Genomic DNA, 16,119 nt, shown 5'->3' with positions numbered 1-16,119 from the left:
CGGCTCGAGAAGGTCGGATGTTGGGTCCACTGGTTTGACGTGTGTGTAGTGGATCCACGAAGCGATGCCTTCTACTTTGAGAGCGGTGGGAGTAGTCAGGAGTACTTGCAGTGGTCCTTTCCACCTGGGTTGAAGAGTTTCTTGCCGGTGGCGCTTGACTAGGACCCAGTCTCCCGGCTGGAACGGATGAGGCATCGGCGGAGGTCCTGCCTCGTACAGTTCTCGTAGTCTGGGCCAAATTTCCTGGTGAATTTTCTGTAAGGCTTGTAAGGAGAACAGGAGCTCAGAGACATTTTCAGTTTCAGGTTTGAGTAAGTCATCTTTTAGACTGGGGACCAGGGGTGGGGGTCTGCCATACATGATTTCATATGGTGTGAGGCCTAGTCTGTAAGGGGTATTTCGGGCCCGGAACAGAGCGTAGGGGAGAAGTACTACCCAATTAGTGCCAGTCTCCATGGTCAATTTAGTTAAGGTCTCCTTCAGAGTCCGATTCATCCTTTCTACCTGTCCTGAGCTTTGGGGCCTATAAGCACAATGTAATTTCCAATTTGCCCCCCAGAATGGAAGCCAAATCCTGACTTACCTTAGCAACGAAGGCTGGTCCATGTCTGACCCTATTTGGACGGGAAAGCCATACCTGGGGAGGATTTCTTCCAAAATTTTCTTTGCTACAACCTGAGCAGTTTCTCTCTTAGTTGGGAACGCTTCTGTCCATCCTGAAAAAGTATCTCAGTCTCTGACGTTACAGCCGCTCCTGCATACCGCTGGCCTTGGTGGACGTAGCTGCTGCCATCAGTGAACCAGGTGAGTTCTGTGTCGGGGAGCGGACGATCTTGCAGGTCCTCCCGCACCCCATGCACCTGAGCCAGTATCTCAGTGCACTCATGGGACGGGGCGTCCAAGTCTGGATTTGGCAGCAGTGAAGCAGGGTTTAAAGAGGTTGGGGGCAGAAAAGTTATTCTGAGGGGGTTTAACAGCAGTCCTTGATAGTGGGTGAGCCGGGCGTTACTCATCCATCGGTCCGGCGGCTGCCGGAGGACGCCTTCAATGGCATGCGGGGTTATAACGCGCAACTCTTGCCCCATGATAAGTTTATCAGCGTCTCGGACCATTAGGGCGGTCGCCGCGATTATCCGGAGGCAGGGTGGCCAGCCAGCAGCCACTGAATCTAACTTTTTTGACAAATAGGCAACTGGCCTCTGCCAGGGGCCTAGGTACTGTGTTAACACGGCTTTTGCAACACCCTTACTTTCATCCACGTATAAGTGGAAGGGCTTGGAGACATCAGGGAGCCCCAGCGCGGGGGCTGATAACAAGGCAGTTTTGATTTGCTGAAAGGCCAGCTCAGCCTCTTCCGTCCAATTGAAGGGCTGCCGTTCCTTTGTTGCCTGGTATAGGGGCTTGGCTAACTCAGCAAATCCGGGTATCCATAACCTACAGAACCCTGCCAACCCCAGGAATTCTCTCACTTGCCGTGTTGACTGGGGTCTAGGGATGCGTAGGACTGTTTCCTTTCGGGCTTTGGTTAGCCAGCGTTGCCCCCCTTTTAATAGGTACCCCAGATAAGTTACCTCCGACTTGCAGATCTGAGCCTTTGTTGCTGAGGCTCGGTAGCCTAGCTCCCCCAGAGTCTTCAGGAGGTCCTCAGTCCCTTGAACACAAGTTTCCGGGGACCTGGCCGCTATTAAGAGATCATCAACATATTGCAAAAGAGTTATTTCAGGGTGTTGCGCCGGTACTCACCCAGATCTTCATGAAGGGCTTCATCGAACAGGGTTGGCGAGTTCTTGAACCCTTGTGGCAGTCTGGTCCATGTTAGCTGACCGTTGATGCCCCTCTCAGGATCCGTCCATTGAAATGCAAAGAGTGCTTGACTTTTGGGAGCCAGAGGAAGGCTGAAGAAAGCGTCTTTTAGATCAAGAACGGTATACCACTGTTTTTTGGGATGTAAGGCACTCAGAAGGGTGTATGGATTGGGCACAGTGGGATGTATGTCCATGACCCTTTTATTAACTTCTCTTAAATCCTGTACTGGCCTGTAGTCCGCACTGTTGGGTTTACGAACAGGTAACAGTGGAGTATTCCAGGATGAGTGGCAAGCCCGTAGGACTCCCTGGTCTAGGAGTCGGCGGATATGGGGCGTAATTCCTTCTCTTGCCTCCAGGGGCATAGGATATTGCCGAACCCGAACCAGGTCCGTCCCTGGCTTAACTTCCACAAATATGGCAGGTCGATGTTTAGCTAGCCCCAAGCCCCCAGTTTCTGCCCACGCTTCAGGGAAACGCTGGAGCCAAGAGTCAATTCCCTGATTGGGGGGCTTTTGCTCTTGATGGAGTCGGTACTCATCTTCTAAGGTGACAGTCAGGATAGATATTGGCCTGTTTTGGGAATCAGTTATCTTGGGCCCTTCTGGCTCAAAGTGGATTTGGGCCCCCATCTTTGTCAGCAAGTCCCTCCCTAGTAGAGGGCAGGGGCTCTCTGGGATGACTAGGAAGGAATGGGAGACTTTTCCCGTTCCTAAGTCTACAGTCCTCTGGGTTGTCCAGGGGTATTTTTTGATGCCTGTGGCCCCGTGCACCCAGGATGTTTTCTTAGATATTTTTCCAATTGGTTTGGTTAGGACTGAGCGTTCCGCCCCAGTATCGACCAAGAAGCGAACTGGGGACCCCTCCACTTGCAAAGTTACCCTGGGTTCGGGGAGGGGGTCCGAACCCCGTCCTCCCTAGTCAGAGTCCTGGGTAACGAGTACGGAGGTAGGGTTAGCTGGTCTCCGTTTCTTTGGGCAGTCTTTAATCCAGTGGCCACGTTCCTTGCAATAAGCACACTGATCTTTTTCTAATCCTTGCCTAGGGCCTTGCTTTTTCTGCTTTCTGTTTTGGCCATTTCCTGCCTGGGGGAAAGCTGCTACTAAGACTTTGGTCATTTCTTTGGTTGCCTTGAACTGTTTTTCTTCTGGAGTATCCCTATTATTATAAACTCGCTGGGCCATCTGAAGGAGGTCCTGAATCTGCTTTCCCTCTAAACCTTCTAATTTCTGGAGTTTTCTTTTAATATCTGGTGTTGCCTGGTTTACAAAGGACATTACTACCGCTGCCTGATTTTCCGGTGCTTCCAGGTCCATAGGGGTAAACTGTCTGAAGGCTTCCATTAATCTCTCTAAATACGCAGCGGGGCTTTCTGTCTTACCTTGTAACACAGAATATACTTTAGCCAAATTGGTGGGCTTGCGAGCTGCAGCCCGGAGACCCGCCATTAGAGTCTGGCGATAAATGAGCAGTCGTCCCCTACCTTCTGCCGTGTTGTAGTCCCATCTGGGCCGGGTCAAAGGGAAAGCCGCATTAATGAGGTCAGGATTTGCAGTTGGCTGGCCGTCATCTCCTGGAACCAGTTTTCTGGCCTCAACTTGGATTCTTTCCCGCTCCTCCGTTGTGAACAGGATTCGGAGGAGCTGTTGACAGTCATCCCAGGTCGGCTGGTGAGTAAACATGACGCTGTCTAACAACGAGGTTAGATCTTTGGGATTATCTGAGAACCGAGCATTTTGGGACTTCCAATTGTATAAATCACTGGTGGAAAAAGGCCAATACATGAGACGGGAGAGCCCGGTATCATCGAACAATCCTATTTCTCTGAGAGGCAGGGCTACAGTGGAGTCAGGGAGTCGGGAAGCTTGGTCCCGCTGTACGCGGCCTCGTGTTCGGCCGGCCGGCCCCCCCAGGTTACTTTCGCTCTCGGCTGCTTCCGCTTCTCGGTTTCCCTCTACGGAAGCACCACCCTGGGGGACTGGGTCCTGCGGGATAAGGTGCGGATATGGTGGGGGAAATGTGGGTTCTAATGTTAGGGGGTCCTGGCTGTCTGGCAGCACAGGGGCCAAGGGAGCAGAGGGAGTCTTTTGTCTTGTAGGTCGCGTTACTAGGACTTTGCAGGGCTCAGGGATGAATGGAGTTATCCAGGGTGGTGGGTTTTCCACAAGATCCTGCCACACTAGAATATAAGGAATTTGATCAGGATGTCCTGACTGCCCTGGCAGGAAAATCTTAGTTTTTACCTTAGTAATAATAGAGAGACAGAAAGTTCCTTCGGAGGGCCACCCTACGCCGAAAGAGGGCCACTCCGAACGGCAGAAAGTAACTAGCTTTCCCTTCTTTAGTTCTACGCTTAAGTTACGCCCCCGAGCCTTCACATCCTTAAAATTGGTAACAAGGAGTGAGAGCGGCGTGCTCTGGTTGTTGCCCATCTTTGGACTGCTCCTACAAAGAGAAGGGGGGACGAAAATGAGTGTGAAGCAGAGGGGAGTATCCGACAGGTCCGGTCCTGGAAGGGGAAGAAAAGGTTTTATGTTTCGTTTTGGGCTTACACTTAACACTTAACAATAACGGACAGACAGTAATAACAATGAGCATTCGCGAGCGCGTGTCGGACTTCCGACCTGAGTCAGACGGGGCAACCAAGGATGGAGGCCCCCAGATGGGCACTGGGGAACGTCTCCCACCAGTCCCGAGTGGCTGTCTTCTAGCGCGTCCGCCAAGACCGTGCCACTTACAGAACAGACCAATACAGATTACAGATTACGGATTTCGCGAAATTTCAGGGAGACAGACAGAGACAAAGACAGAGACAGTGACAAAGCCGGCTTACCTACAGATTAAGATCCGTTGACTTGGGGGTCTGGTGGGCTTGGGGGAAATCCCGGACGAGCCCCCATTTGTTATGCCCAGACTGTTTATTCCCCGAAGAAGACCACCAGAGTCCAGAGTCAAAGCTAAGCAGCAAGGATCTTTATTACAGGTTCGAACCTGGAACTCTCCCTTGCTCATGAAACGAGACGGGCAGGAGAGCTCCCCCACTCAGCTCCGAACAATGTTATATAGTCTAAGAAAAGTGGGCATAGAGTTATTATACAAATCAGATATATGATTGGCTAGTGTTTGAACAAGGCGATTTGGCTAACTATGATTGGTTCCTGCCATTTCTGATATTTTGGTTCAAACTTTGAGGCGGGAGAGCAGGTTTATGGCAGCAAGAGTTTATCTTACTTAAACACGTCTTGTGACCTTGCCTCAGAACTTACAAAATCTCTGGTATGTGCAAAACAAAATCTCTGGTACGTGCAGAAAACCAGGTACTCACAGAACTTACGAAATCTCTGGTATGTGCAAAGATTAGAGAGCAGAACAAGGGTGTAGCGGGTGGGGGGCGGGTACACATCTATCTTTGTGTCCTTTCAGTCTCCAACTCCTGACCTCAAGTGACCTGCCTGCCTCAGCCTCCCAAAGTGCAGGGATTACACATGTGAGCCACCGTGCCCAACCCCTAATAATTCTTTTTTTTTCCCCCCAAGACAGAGTCTTGCTCTGTCACCCAGGCTGGAGTGCAGTGGTGCGATCTCAGCTCACTGCAACCTCCGGTCCGGGTTCAAGCAAATCTCCTGCCTCAGCCTCCCGAGTAGTTGGGATTACAGCTGCCCACCACCACGCCCAGCCAATTTTTGTGTTTTTAGTAGAGACAGGGTTTCACCACGTTGGCCAGGCTGGTCTCGAACTCCCAATTTCATGATCTGCCCACCTCAGCCTCCCCAAGTGCTAGTATTACAGGTGTGAGCCACCACGTCTGGCCTAATAATTCTTTATATTAAACTTTTCTTTACTGTGTTTCTGTCTCCTGACTGGGCCTATTTTATACTGATACAAAAGAAATACTTGGTCTCTAGACTTCTCCAAAGGCATGAGTATTCCTTTCTCTGCAAGATGAAGCAGAGATAGTGGAAACACCCTTTCAATCTGCCTTCTGCAATAATCCAGCTTGCCACATTTACACACGAAAATGATGTGGTGCATCTGGTTGTCATTATTCTCCCACCATTCACAGAACAAGGACCTAATATTTAAAGTCTTCCACAGTCTTCCACAAATGCATATTTACCACTCCATAATACAGTAAACAACACGACTAAAACTTCACTTAGCCTAACTCTGGATGTGCTGACTTCCTCAGGCTGTTCTTATCCATCAGAATACCTTTGCCCTGTCTTTGCATACACGGGTTCATGCTTCAAGTAAAAATCTACCAGCTAATGATCAGATGGTGATAACTGGGAATAAAGACAATAAAATGAGAAAAGCAAAAATGCTGCTAATTCAGAGCTTGCTATAACAAGGGAATCAGTCACCATCATTTGTATTTGGATGAGACTCAATGTCAGGCAGAGGACTGGGTAAGCTTTATAGTGAAAAAAGGGAAGCCTCCAGGGATGTCCTCATTTGAGGCTGTTGGCCTGGGGAAGCAAGAAGCAGGGCATCCCAAGTGATTGGTTAGGGGCACATATTTGTCTTTCTCTGGTTGGTCCTAAGTTGGAAGCAGGGCCGAAAACTAGGAAAGCTGCCAGTTATTTTTTTTATTGACAAATGATTTTTTGTTTCTTTTGTATTTTTAGAGACAAGGTCTCACTCTGTCCTTCAGGCTAGAGTGCAGTGATGCAGTCATGGCTCACTGAAGCCTCAACCTCTTGGGCTCAAGCAATCCTCCCACCTCAGCCTCCCAAGTAGCTGGGACTACAAGCACACATCACCAAGCCTAGCTAATTTTAGTATATTTTTGTTGAGACAAGGTCACACTATGTTGCCCAGGCTGGTCTCAAACTCCTAGGCTCAAGCGATCCTCCCTCCTCGGCCTCCCAACATGCTGGAATTATAAGCATGAGCCATTGCACCCAGCTAACACATAATAATTGTATATATTTATGAGGTACATGTGATTTTTGTGTGTGTGTGAGATGGACTCTCACTGTCACCCAGGCTGGAGTGCAGTGGCACAATTTCAGCTCACTGCAACCTCTGCCTCCCAGGTTCAAGCAATTCTCCTGCCTCAGCTTCCCAAGTAGCTGGAATTACAGGCATGCACCACCACACCAGGCAAATTTTTTTGTTTGTTTTTTTGAGATGGAGTCTTACTCTGTTGTCCAGGCTGTAGTGCAGTGGCACAGTCTCAACTCACTGCAACATCCACCCCCCGGTTTCAAGCGATTCTCCTGCCTCTGGAGTAGCTGGAATTACAGGCGCCCACTACCACGCCCAGCTAATTTGTGTATTTTTTAGTAGAGACAGGGTTTCACCATGTTGCCCAGGCTGGTCTTGAACTCCTGGCCTCATGTGATCTGCCCAACTCAGCCTCCCAAACTGCTGGGATTACAGGCATGAGCCACTGCACCTGGCCAAAATGCATGTGATATTTTGTTACATGCATATGATGTGTAATAATAAAATCAGGGTATTTAGGATATTCGTCACCTGAACACTTATTTCTTTGTGTTGGGGACATTTCAAATCTCAGCTATTTTGAAATATACCGTACATTGTTGTTAACTATAGTCACCTTATTCTGCTATGGAACATTAGAATTTAGGCTGGGTGCAGTGGCTCAAACCTGTAATCCTAGCACTTGGAGAGGCTAAGCTGGGAAGATCACTTGAACCCAGGAGTTGGAGACCAGCCTGGGCAATACAGTGAGATCCTGTTTCTACAAAAAATACAACAATTAGCTGGGCATAGTGGTGTGCACCTGTGGTCCCAGCTACTCAGGGGGCTGAAGTAGGGTCCTTGAGCCCAGGAGGTCGAGGCTGCAGTGAGCTGTCATTGCACCACTGCACTCCAGCCTGGGCAACAAACAAGATCTGTCTCACACACACATACCACACATTAGAAATTATTCCTTCTATTTAGCTGTATGTTTGTGCACACTGACCAACCTCTCTTCAGCCCCCTACTTTCCCCCAACACACACCCTTCCCAGCCTCTGGTGTCGACCATCCCAGTCTCCATCTCAGTGAGATGAACAGTTGTTTAGTTCCCACATATGAGTGAGTAAATGCAATACTTGTCTTTGTTTTTTTGTCTTAAAAAAAATTTATGGGGATGAGGTCACTATGTTGCCCAGGCTGGTCTCCAACTCCTAAGTTCAAGCCATCCTCCCACCTCAGCCTCCCAAGTATTGGGATTACAGGCTTACATAATGACCTCTAGCTCTATTTGTCGCTGCAAATGACATTTTCATTTTTTTTCCTATGGCCAAATAGTATTCAATTGTGTATATATACTAACTTTTTTTTTGACATGGGGTCTTACTCTGTCACCCAGGCTGGAGTGCAGTGGTATGCCAACTGCTCACTGCAGCCTTGATCTCACAGACTCAAGAGATCCTCCCACCTCAGCCTCCCCAGTAGCTGGAACCACAGGTGCCTGCTATCACACCTGGCTATTTTTTTTTACTTTTTGTAGAGATGAGGTCTCTATGTTGCCCAGGCTGGTCTCAATCCTCATGCCTCAGCCTCCCGAAGTGCTGGGATTATAGGCTTGAGCCACCATGCCCAGCCTTATTTTCTGTCTTTTGTTTATTATTTTTTTTTTAGAAACAGGGTTTCCCTCTGTTACCCAGGCTGGAGTGCAGTGGTGTGATCATAGCTCACTGCAGCCTTGAACTCCTGGGCTCAATGGATCCTCCCACCTCAGCCTCCTAAGTAGCTGGGACTGCAGGTGCGCCACCATGCTCAACTCTTATTTTTTGCCTTTTTGATAATAGCCATTCTAAATGCGGTGAAATAGTATCTCATTGTGGTTTTGATTTGCATTTCCCTGATGATTATGATATTGAGTATTTTTTTATATATACCTGTTGGTCATTTGTACATCTTCTTTTGAGAAATGTCTATACAGATTCTTCGTCCACTTTTTCATGGGATTATTTGTGGTTTTTTGCTGTCAAGTTGTTTGAGTTCCTTGTATATTCTGGATATTAGTCCCTTGCCAAATAAATAGCTTGCAAACATTTTCTCCCATTCTACAGGTTGTCTTTTCACTCAGTTGATTGTTTCCATTGCTGTGCAGAAGTTTTTTAGTTTCACTTAATATAGTCCCATTTGTCTATTTTTGGTTTTGTTGCCTATGCTTTTGAAATTTTAGCCATAAAATATTTGCCTGGATCAATGTCTTGAAGCATTTCCCCTATGTTTTCTTCTAGTAGTTTTGTAGTTTCAGGTTTTATGTTTAAGTCTTTAATCCATTTTGAGTTGATTTTTGTACCTGGTGAGAGAAAGGGTGCCAGTTACTAATTAAGTCCTGGCCTTTTGGGGCTGTTACAAAAGTTACTCCTGGATTGTCACTAGAGATAACACCTGGCTTCCTGGAAGTATGACTTATAGCAGGCTTGTTTCCTGGGCTGGTTGCTGCAGATAACAAATTGGTTTCCTGAGGAGGTTGCTGCAGGTTGTAGGTCAGAGTTCTAGTAGTACAAATGGTCCAGCCATTGTCTATTTGTATATTCAGTCTCTCATAACTGACACCAATGAGACCATTATAATGTAAAACAATCTTTTCTTTCTCTCCAGGTCACACCTTGGCTGTAAAATGTCCTAACAGCCACCTACTTCTGATTACTGCTTGCTTATCAATAACCTCCCCAGCTGTTTTGTAGCTCCTACATCTTGAACAAAAGCGACTGAGGTACCCAATTACTAAACTGCCCACACTTCATGAAAGCAACTTTATAACCATGATACTCGCTTCCCCTTCTCCCCTCTTCAGAATTACTCAGTGCCAGCCCAAACCTTACAAAATCCCCTTCCTAGTCCCTCATAATGAGAAGTAGCCCTTCTTCCTCTGGGGTGCTCTCCCTGGTCATGGTAGGTTAGTAAACCCAAATCTTTCTGCCCAGCTAATTTTTGTATTTTAGTAGAGATGGGGTTTCACCATATTGGCCAGGATGGTCTCGATCTCTTGACCTTGTGATCTGCCTGCTTCAGCCTCCCAAAGTGCTGGGATTACAGGTGTGAGCCACCACACCTGGCTTAAACCCAAGTCTTTTAGATTGCTGGTGAATTTGGCTGTTGAGCTTTGTGACCCAGCTCAATAATCACATCTTTCACTACATTTCTGGATGCAATTTTTCCCTCCTCCAGTTTCCAGGTAACCTTATCTGTATGTCTGTGATGCTAGAGTTAACCATGTTTAGGACATTTCCTCTACCAGAATAAGCTCCTTTGGAGGTACGGACTGTGTGGGATTCCTCCTTGTATCTGAGAGAAACTCTAATAAGGGAAATTATGTACACCGAGCCAGACTGAGGTGGAGAGGCACTGGCAACATTACCTGAACATAGCTTCGCATAGATGCTTCCTAGCTAGGCCCTTGAGTTTTCAGAAAGCCCCTAAACACTGAAAATTTACACTTAATTGGCCTATTCAAAGACAGTGTTCCCAGATTTGCATTTTTGCTAGATTTCGGCCAATTTTTTTTTTTTTTTTTTTTTTTTTTTTTGAGAAAGGGTCTCACTCTGTCACCCAGGCTAGAATGTAGTGGAACCATCTCGACTCACTGCACCCTCAACCTCCCAGGCTCCAGCTATCCTCCCACCTCAGCCTCCCAAGTAGCTGGGACTACAGATGCACGCCACCACACTGGCTAATTTTTGTATTTTGTAGAGACAGAGTTTCGCCATGTTGCCCAGGCTGGTCTTGAATGCATAGACTCAAGCAATCTATGTGTCTTGGCCTTCCAAAGTGCTAAAACAGGCATGAGCTTTTTTTTTTTTTTTTTTTTTTTTTTTTGAGACACGAGTCTTGCTCTGTCACCTAGGCTGGAGTGCAGTGGTGTGATCTTAGCTCACCGCAACCTCCACCTCCTGGGTTCAAGCAACTCCTGCCTCAGCTTCCCGAGTAGCTGGGATTACAGGCATGTGCCACCACACCCAGCCAATTTTTGTATTTTTAGTAGAGACAGGGTTTCACCATGTTGGCCAGGTTGGTCTCGAACTCCTGACCTCAGGTGATCCAGCAGCCTCAGCCTCCTAGAGTATCGTGATCACAGGTGTGAGCCACTGTGGCCAACCAACCAGCCAATTTTTTTTAAGTGAATCTTTTCACTGTTCTTGAAGCTGACTGCAGTTTTTTTCTTATTGTGCCTCTCAGTCATCTGTCCTTGAGTCTATCAATTGTCTCCCTCATATGAGAACTAACTGACTTGCAAATAACTAACTAGATGTCTCTGAGTTATTCTTTTTTTTTTTTTTTTTTTTTTTTTTTTGAGACATAGTCTTGCTCTGTGGCCCAGCCTGGAGTGCAGTAGCACAATCTTGGCTCACTGCAACCTCCACCTCCTGGGTTCAAGCGATTCTTCTGCCTCAGCCTCCCAAGTAGCTGGGACTACAGGTACGTGCCACCACGCCCAGCTAATTTTTGTGTTTTTCGTAGAGACAGGTTTCACCATATTGGCCTGGCTGGTCTCAAACTCCTGACCCCATTTGTGATCCACCCACCTTGGCATCCCAAAGTGTTGGGATTACAGGTGTGAACCACCATGCCTGGCCTTCTCTTGAGTTATTCTTTGACGTATGACATGCAACACTTCGACTGTTGTGCATGTGATAAAACCATATAGACTTCATTAGTGAAGGAAAGACACTTTAGAGTTGATTAGAGTGAATTATCAGTGAATTTTAATATCCAGTTTCCAGGCCTATAAATCATGAAGGACCAAATCAACTCTGGATCAGAATGACCCCTCAGAAATACAGCCACACTGTGTGGCCCCCAACGGAAGCAACCTTGCAAGTTCCACTTTGACATCTCATTAGCTAACACTGTTTATTCTTCTAGAGCCAAATTGCTCATTTTCTTTTCAGGCATACATCTGTAGGAGACCAGAATATGCCACCCCAAAATATGCCTCGTTGGCATGAGGATTATTTTGAGCTGATAATTTTGAGAAACAGAAGCTATGAAAACAGCATAAGCTACCCCTTTGAAAGATACATTTAGTCTTAGAAGAAATCGCTTACACTCTTCATAAGGGTGTCTCCCTCTCTGTACCAGGAAGAGAAAGATGACTCTAAATCACCAGAGACCCTTATCAATGGAGAAGGCAGCAACTTGTTTTCTGTGCTTCTTCGGGTCTTTTTCCCAAAACTGGCCTTCCTCACTCCCTTGTTTTTAGCTGAAGATGGTACTTAAACCTGAATTCTAAGCCACTCCTTTGAGAATTACTCATTTTCTTGGGCATCTCACAGGTATATGCAAACTATACATGTTAATATAGCTCCATTTGTTTTTCTCTCGTTAATCTTTTGGGCTGGGCATGGTGGCTCCCGCCTGTAATCCCAACATTGTGGGAGGCCGAGGCAAGAGGATTGCTTGAACCCAGGAGCTGGAGATCAGCCTGGGCAACAGGACAGGACCCCGTCTCTACAAAATAAAAAATTAAAAAATTAGGGCGAGGTGCAGTGGCTCACGCTTGTAATCTCAGCACTTTGGGAAGCTGAGGCAGGTGGATCACGAGGTCAAGAGTTCAAGACCAGCCTGGCCAAGATGGTGAAACCCTGCCTCAACTAAAAATACAAAAATTAACCAGGCATGGTGATGGGTGCCTGTAATCCTAGCTACTTAGGTGGCTGAGGCAGGAGAATTGCATGAACCTGGGAGGCAGAAGTTGCAGTGAGCCGAGATCACGCCACTGCACTCCAGCCTGGGCGACAGAGCAAGACTCTGTCTCAGAAAAATAAACAAATAAATAAATAAATAGCCAGGTGTGGTGGCAAGCTCCTGTGGTCCCAGCTATTTGGGAGGCTGAGGTGGGAGGATCACTTGATCCTGGGGGTGTGGAGGTTGCAGTGAGCCATGATAGCACCACTGTGCTCTAGCCTGGGAGACACAGTGAGATCCTGTCTCAAAAAAAAAAAAAAAAAATCTATCTTTTGTTACAAGGGCTGTAGCTGAGAATTTAGAAGAGTAGCAAGAAAATTCATCTTTCCTCCCCTAAATATGCTACTGATAGAGAAAGGAGACAGCCAAATGCCATCCAGGTCATTATGTGCAGGGGGCTTGCCTAAACATGCCTATGGTGAAAAATTCCATCCCTTAACATATGTGTAGTAAGGGAAATAAATCAGTGTGGAGTGGCTCAGACTAGGGGCCCACGTGTGCACTGGGGGAATGGGGTGGAGCCACCAGGTATTCACGCTTTATGCAGGGGAGGAGCCGGACCGCTTCAGCTCCGGTGTGGTGGCCTGGTATTCAATCTGTGGAGTGGGAGACTGTTGGCAGGACTGCCTCTTTGCTAAGGGCTTTCTTTTCACTTAATAAATTCTGACCCTTCAACGTGTCCATGTGCCTAATTTTTCCTGATTGGGAAACAAGAACCCAGATTTTAGCTGAACTAAAGAAAAATATCCTGCGTCACTACTTGGCCTGGAAGAACAATGGAATTACTCATTTGAGATGTGGGTTTGAAGAAAGTTATTTTTAGTATTCTGATAAGCAGTTAACATACTGCTGTCATGTTTCTCTCTTTGTGCCAGTCTCATGTAGTTTCCCAGCATAATCACAATTAAACTGATTATGTGATTTTTGTGTTAGCATCCTTTCTAATTAGTTTTTTTTGTTTTTTTGTTTTGTTTTTGTTTTTGTTTTTGAGACGGGATCTTGGTCTGTCACCTAAGCTGGAATGCATTGCCACGATCACAGCTCATTGCGGCCTCAACCTCTGGGGCTCAAGTGATCTACCCACTACCTCAGCCTCCTGAGCAGCTGGCACTATCAGCGGACACCACCATGACTGGCTAATTTTTTAAGCTTTTTGTAGAGACGGGTTTTGTGATGTTGCTCAAGCTGGTCTTGAACTCCTGGGCTAAAGCGATCCTCCTTTCTGGGCCTCTTGAAGCGCTGGTATTACAGGCCACCACGTCTGGCCTCTAATTACTTTGATAATAAGTAAGCATCTCCCCTTCTCTTTTCTTTCTGAGACAGAGTCTCGCTCTGTTGCCCAGGCTGGAGTGCAATGGCACAATCTCGGCTCACTGCAACCTCCGCCTCCCGGGTTCAAGCAATTCACCTGCCTCAGCCTCCCAAGTAGCTGGGATCATAGGTGTGTGCCACCACACCCGGCTAATTTTTTGTATTTTTAGTACAGATGGGGTTTCACCATGTTGGTCACCCTGCTCTTGAACTCCTGACCTCAGGTGAACCACCAGCCTTGGCCTCCCAAACTGTTGGGATTACAGGCATGAGCCACCACGCCTGGCTCTTTTTTGGTTGTTTCTGAGCCGGAGTCTCACTCTGTCACCCAGGCTGGAATACAGTGGTGCCATCTCGGCTCACTGCCACCTCCGCCTCCTGAGTTCAAGCGATTCCCCTGTCTCAGCCTCCTGAGAGGCATGCACTACCACACCCGGCTATTTTTTGTATTTTTAGTAGAGAAGGGGTTTCACCATGTTGGCCAGGTTGGTCTTGAACTCCTGACCTCAAGTGATCCTCCCACCTCAGCCTCCCAAAGTGCTGGGATTACAGGCGTGAGCCACCGCGCCCAGCCGCATCCCCTCTTCTCTAGTGAATTTTTTGGGGTTATCACTCTGTTAAAAAGCACTTCTCTTTCAGTTCCTTAGGTGAGCCCACTTTCTTCAGTAACACACATTCTCTGGCCCTTCGTAACTATTTACTTTCCCAGTTCTCTTTCATCTTGAAACCACCATTGCAAAATTATAACTGAAACAGTGACAGGGATCTGACCGAATCAACTCCATCTTGTTTCTAACTTCCAAGCTGTCCTTGTTCATTCCTGAGTGTAGGCTGAACTAACTTTGGGAAAAACTTATAGTTTAAAAGAAATACAATAATAGCCCTTTGCCAAAACAAACCCCAATCTTGCCTGGGGACCAGACTGCCTTTGTAGGGGTAACAAATTAGCCAAAAGATTAGAAATTATGGTTTAGGAATCATGCAGCTGTAGGCTACAAGATTCTGACCCTCCCCAAATTGCTCCTGGGGATAACATCACTAAAGTCTAAGATCAGTGCTTGAGATATTTTGCAGACCTTGCACTGGATGGATCAGCTGGCACCACCCAGATCAATAAACTGGCTCATCAGATCTTGTGCCCCCTACCCAGGAACTGAGTCAAGCACAAGACAGCTTCAACTCCCTATGATTTCATCTCTGACCCAATCAATCAGCACTCCTGACTCATTGGCTGCCGCCCACCCTCCAAATTATCCTTAAAAAGTGTGACCTCCAAATGCTTGGGGAGACTGATTTGAGTAAGAAGTCCCAGTTTCCCGCACAGCTGGCTCTGCATGAATTATTCTTTCTCTATTGCAATTCCCCTGTCTTGATAAATGGGTTCAGCCTAGGCAGCAGGCAATGTGAACCTGTTGGGCCATTACAATCTCATAGCGGAGTGGCAGAATGGACAGCCCAGAAAACCCTGTACTAGGACAATCTGCACCAGGCCCTGGCTGTTGTAGGAGGTCTTGAACAAACCACTTAACTTGTTTGGGTGAGCCCTAGTTTCCATGTTAGTAATCTGGAAGTAATAGTTCTGCCTTATCTGTCCGTTAGGGTTTTGACATTTAGTGAAGTATGGAATTTGTATACTGTAAGGTGATTGAATGTATTTAGTAGGTGCTATACGTAAAATACAAGTTTCAAGCACTACTCTGCTTTTACTTACAGAACCACGTTCTCACTTTTCTAGCCTGAACATTCAAGACCCTTGAACACATAGTCCTTATCTCCCGCTCCTCATTGAGACCCTTCCAGAACACTACAAACTGTAATACTTAGCTGTATCACCAGCAAACCATGTCCTTCCCAATTTCAGGACCTTTCAATGTGCTTTCCTCTGCCTGGGGGTGGGTGGGGGATGGACGGCAGTTTCCTCCCAACCCATGAAACCTCTCCACAAACGTAGAAGAGACAGAAAACCATTATTGAATAAGTATTAAACCAGATTGTGATGCTGTACATCACATGCAACCTGCTAAAGGCAACACAAAGACAGAAACTCACTTTTTGTATACAGCTAAGTAGAGATAGCCCATCGCATTATGTAGGTTTTGCAATTTGGAGTCAGGGGACAAGTTAAGGCTTTGTCCTCCTAAGAAACCGGACTCTGGGCCCTTTCGTACCTTAACAATTACATTTCTTTCTTTCCTTTTCTTTTCTTTTTGTTTGTTTGTTTTTGAAACGGAGTCTCGCTCTGTCTCCCGGCTGGAGTGCAGTGGCGCGATCTCGGCTCACTGCAACCTCCGTCTCCCGGGTTCAAGCGATTCTCCTGCCTCAGCCTCCTGAGTAGCTGGGAC

Source organism: Macaca nemestrina, chromosome 4, assembly GCF_043159975.1.
Source record: "Macaca nemestrina isolate mMacNem1 chromosome 4, mMacNem.hap1, whole genome shotgun sequence".
NCBI lineage: Eukaryota > Metazoa > Chordata > Mammalia > Primates > Cercopithecidae > Macaca > Macaca nemestrina.
The sequence above is the reverse complement of the archived record's forward strand: the minus strand, read 5'-3'. Positions refer to the sequence as shown.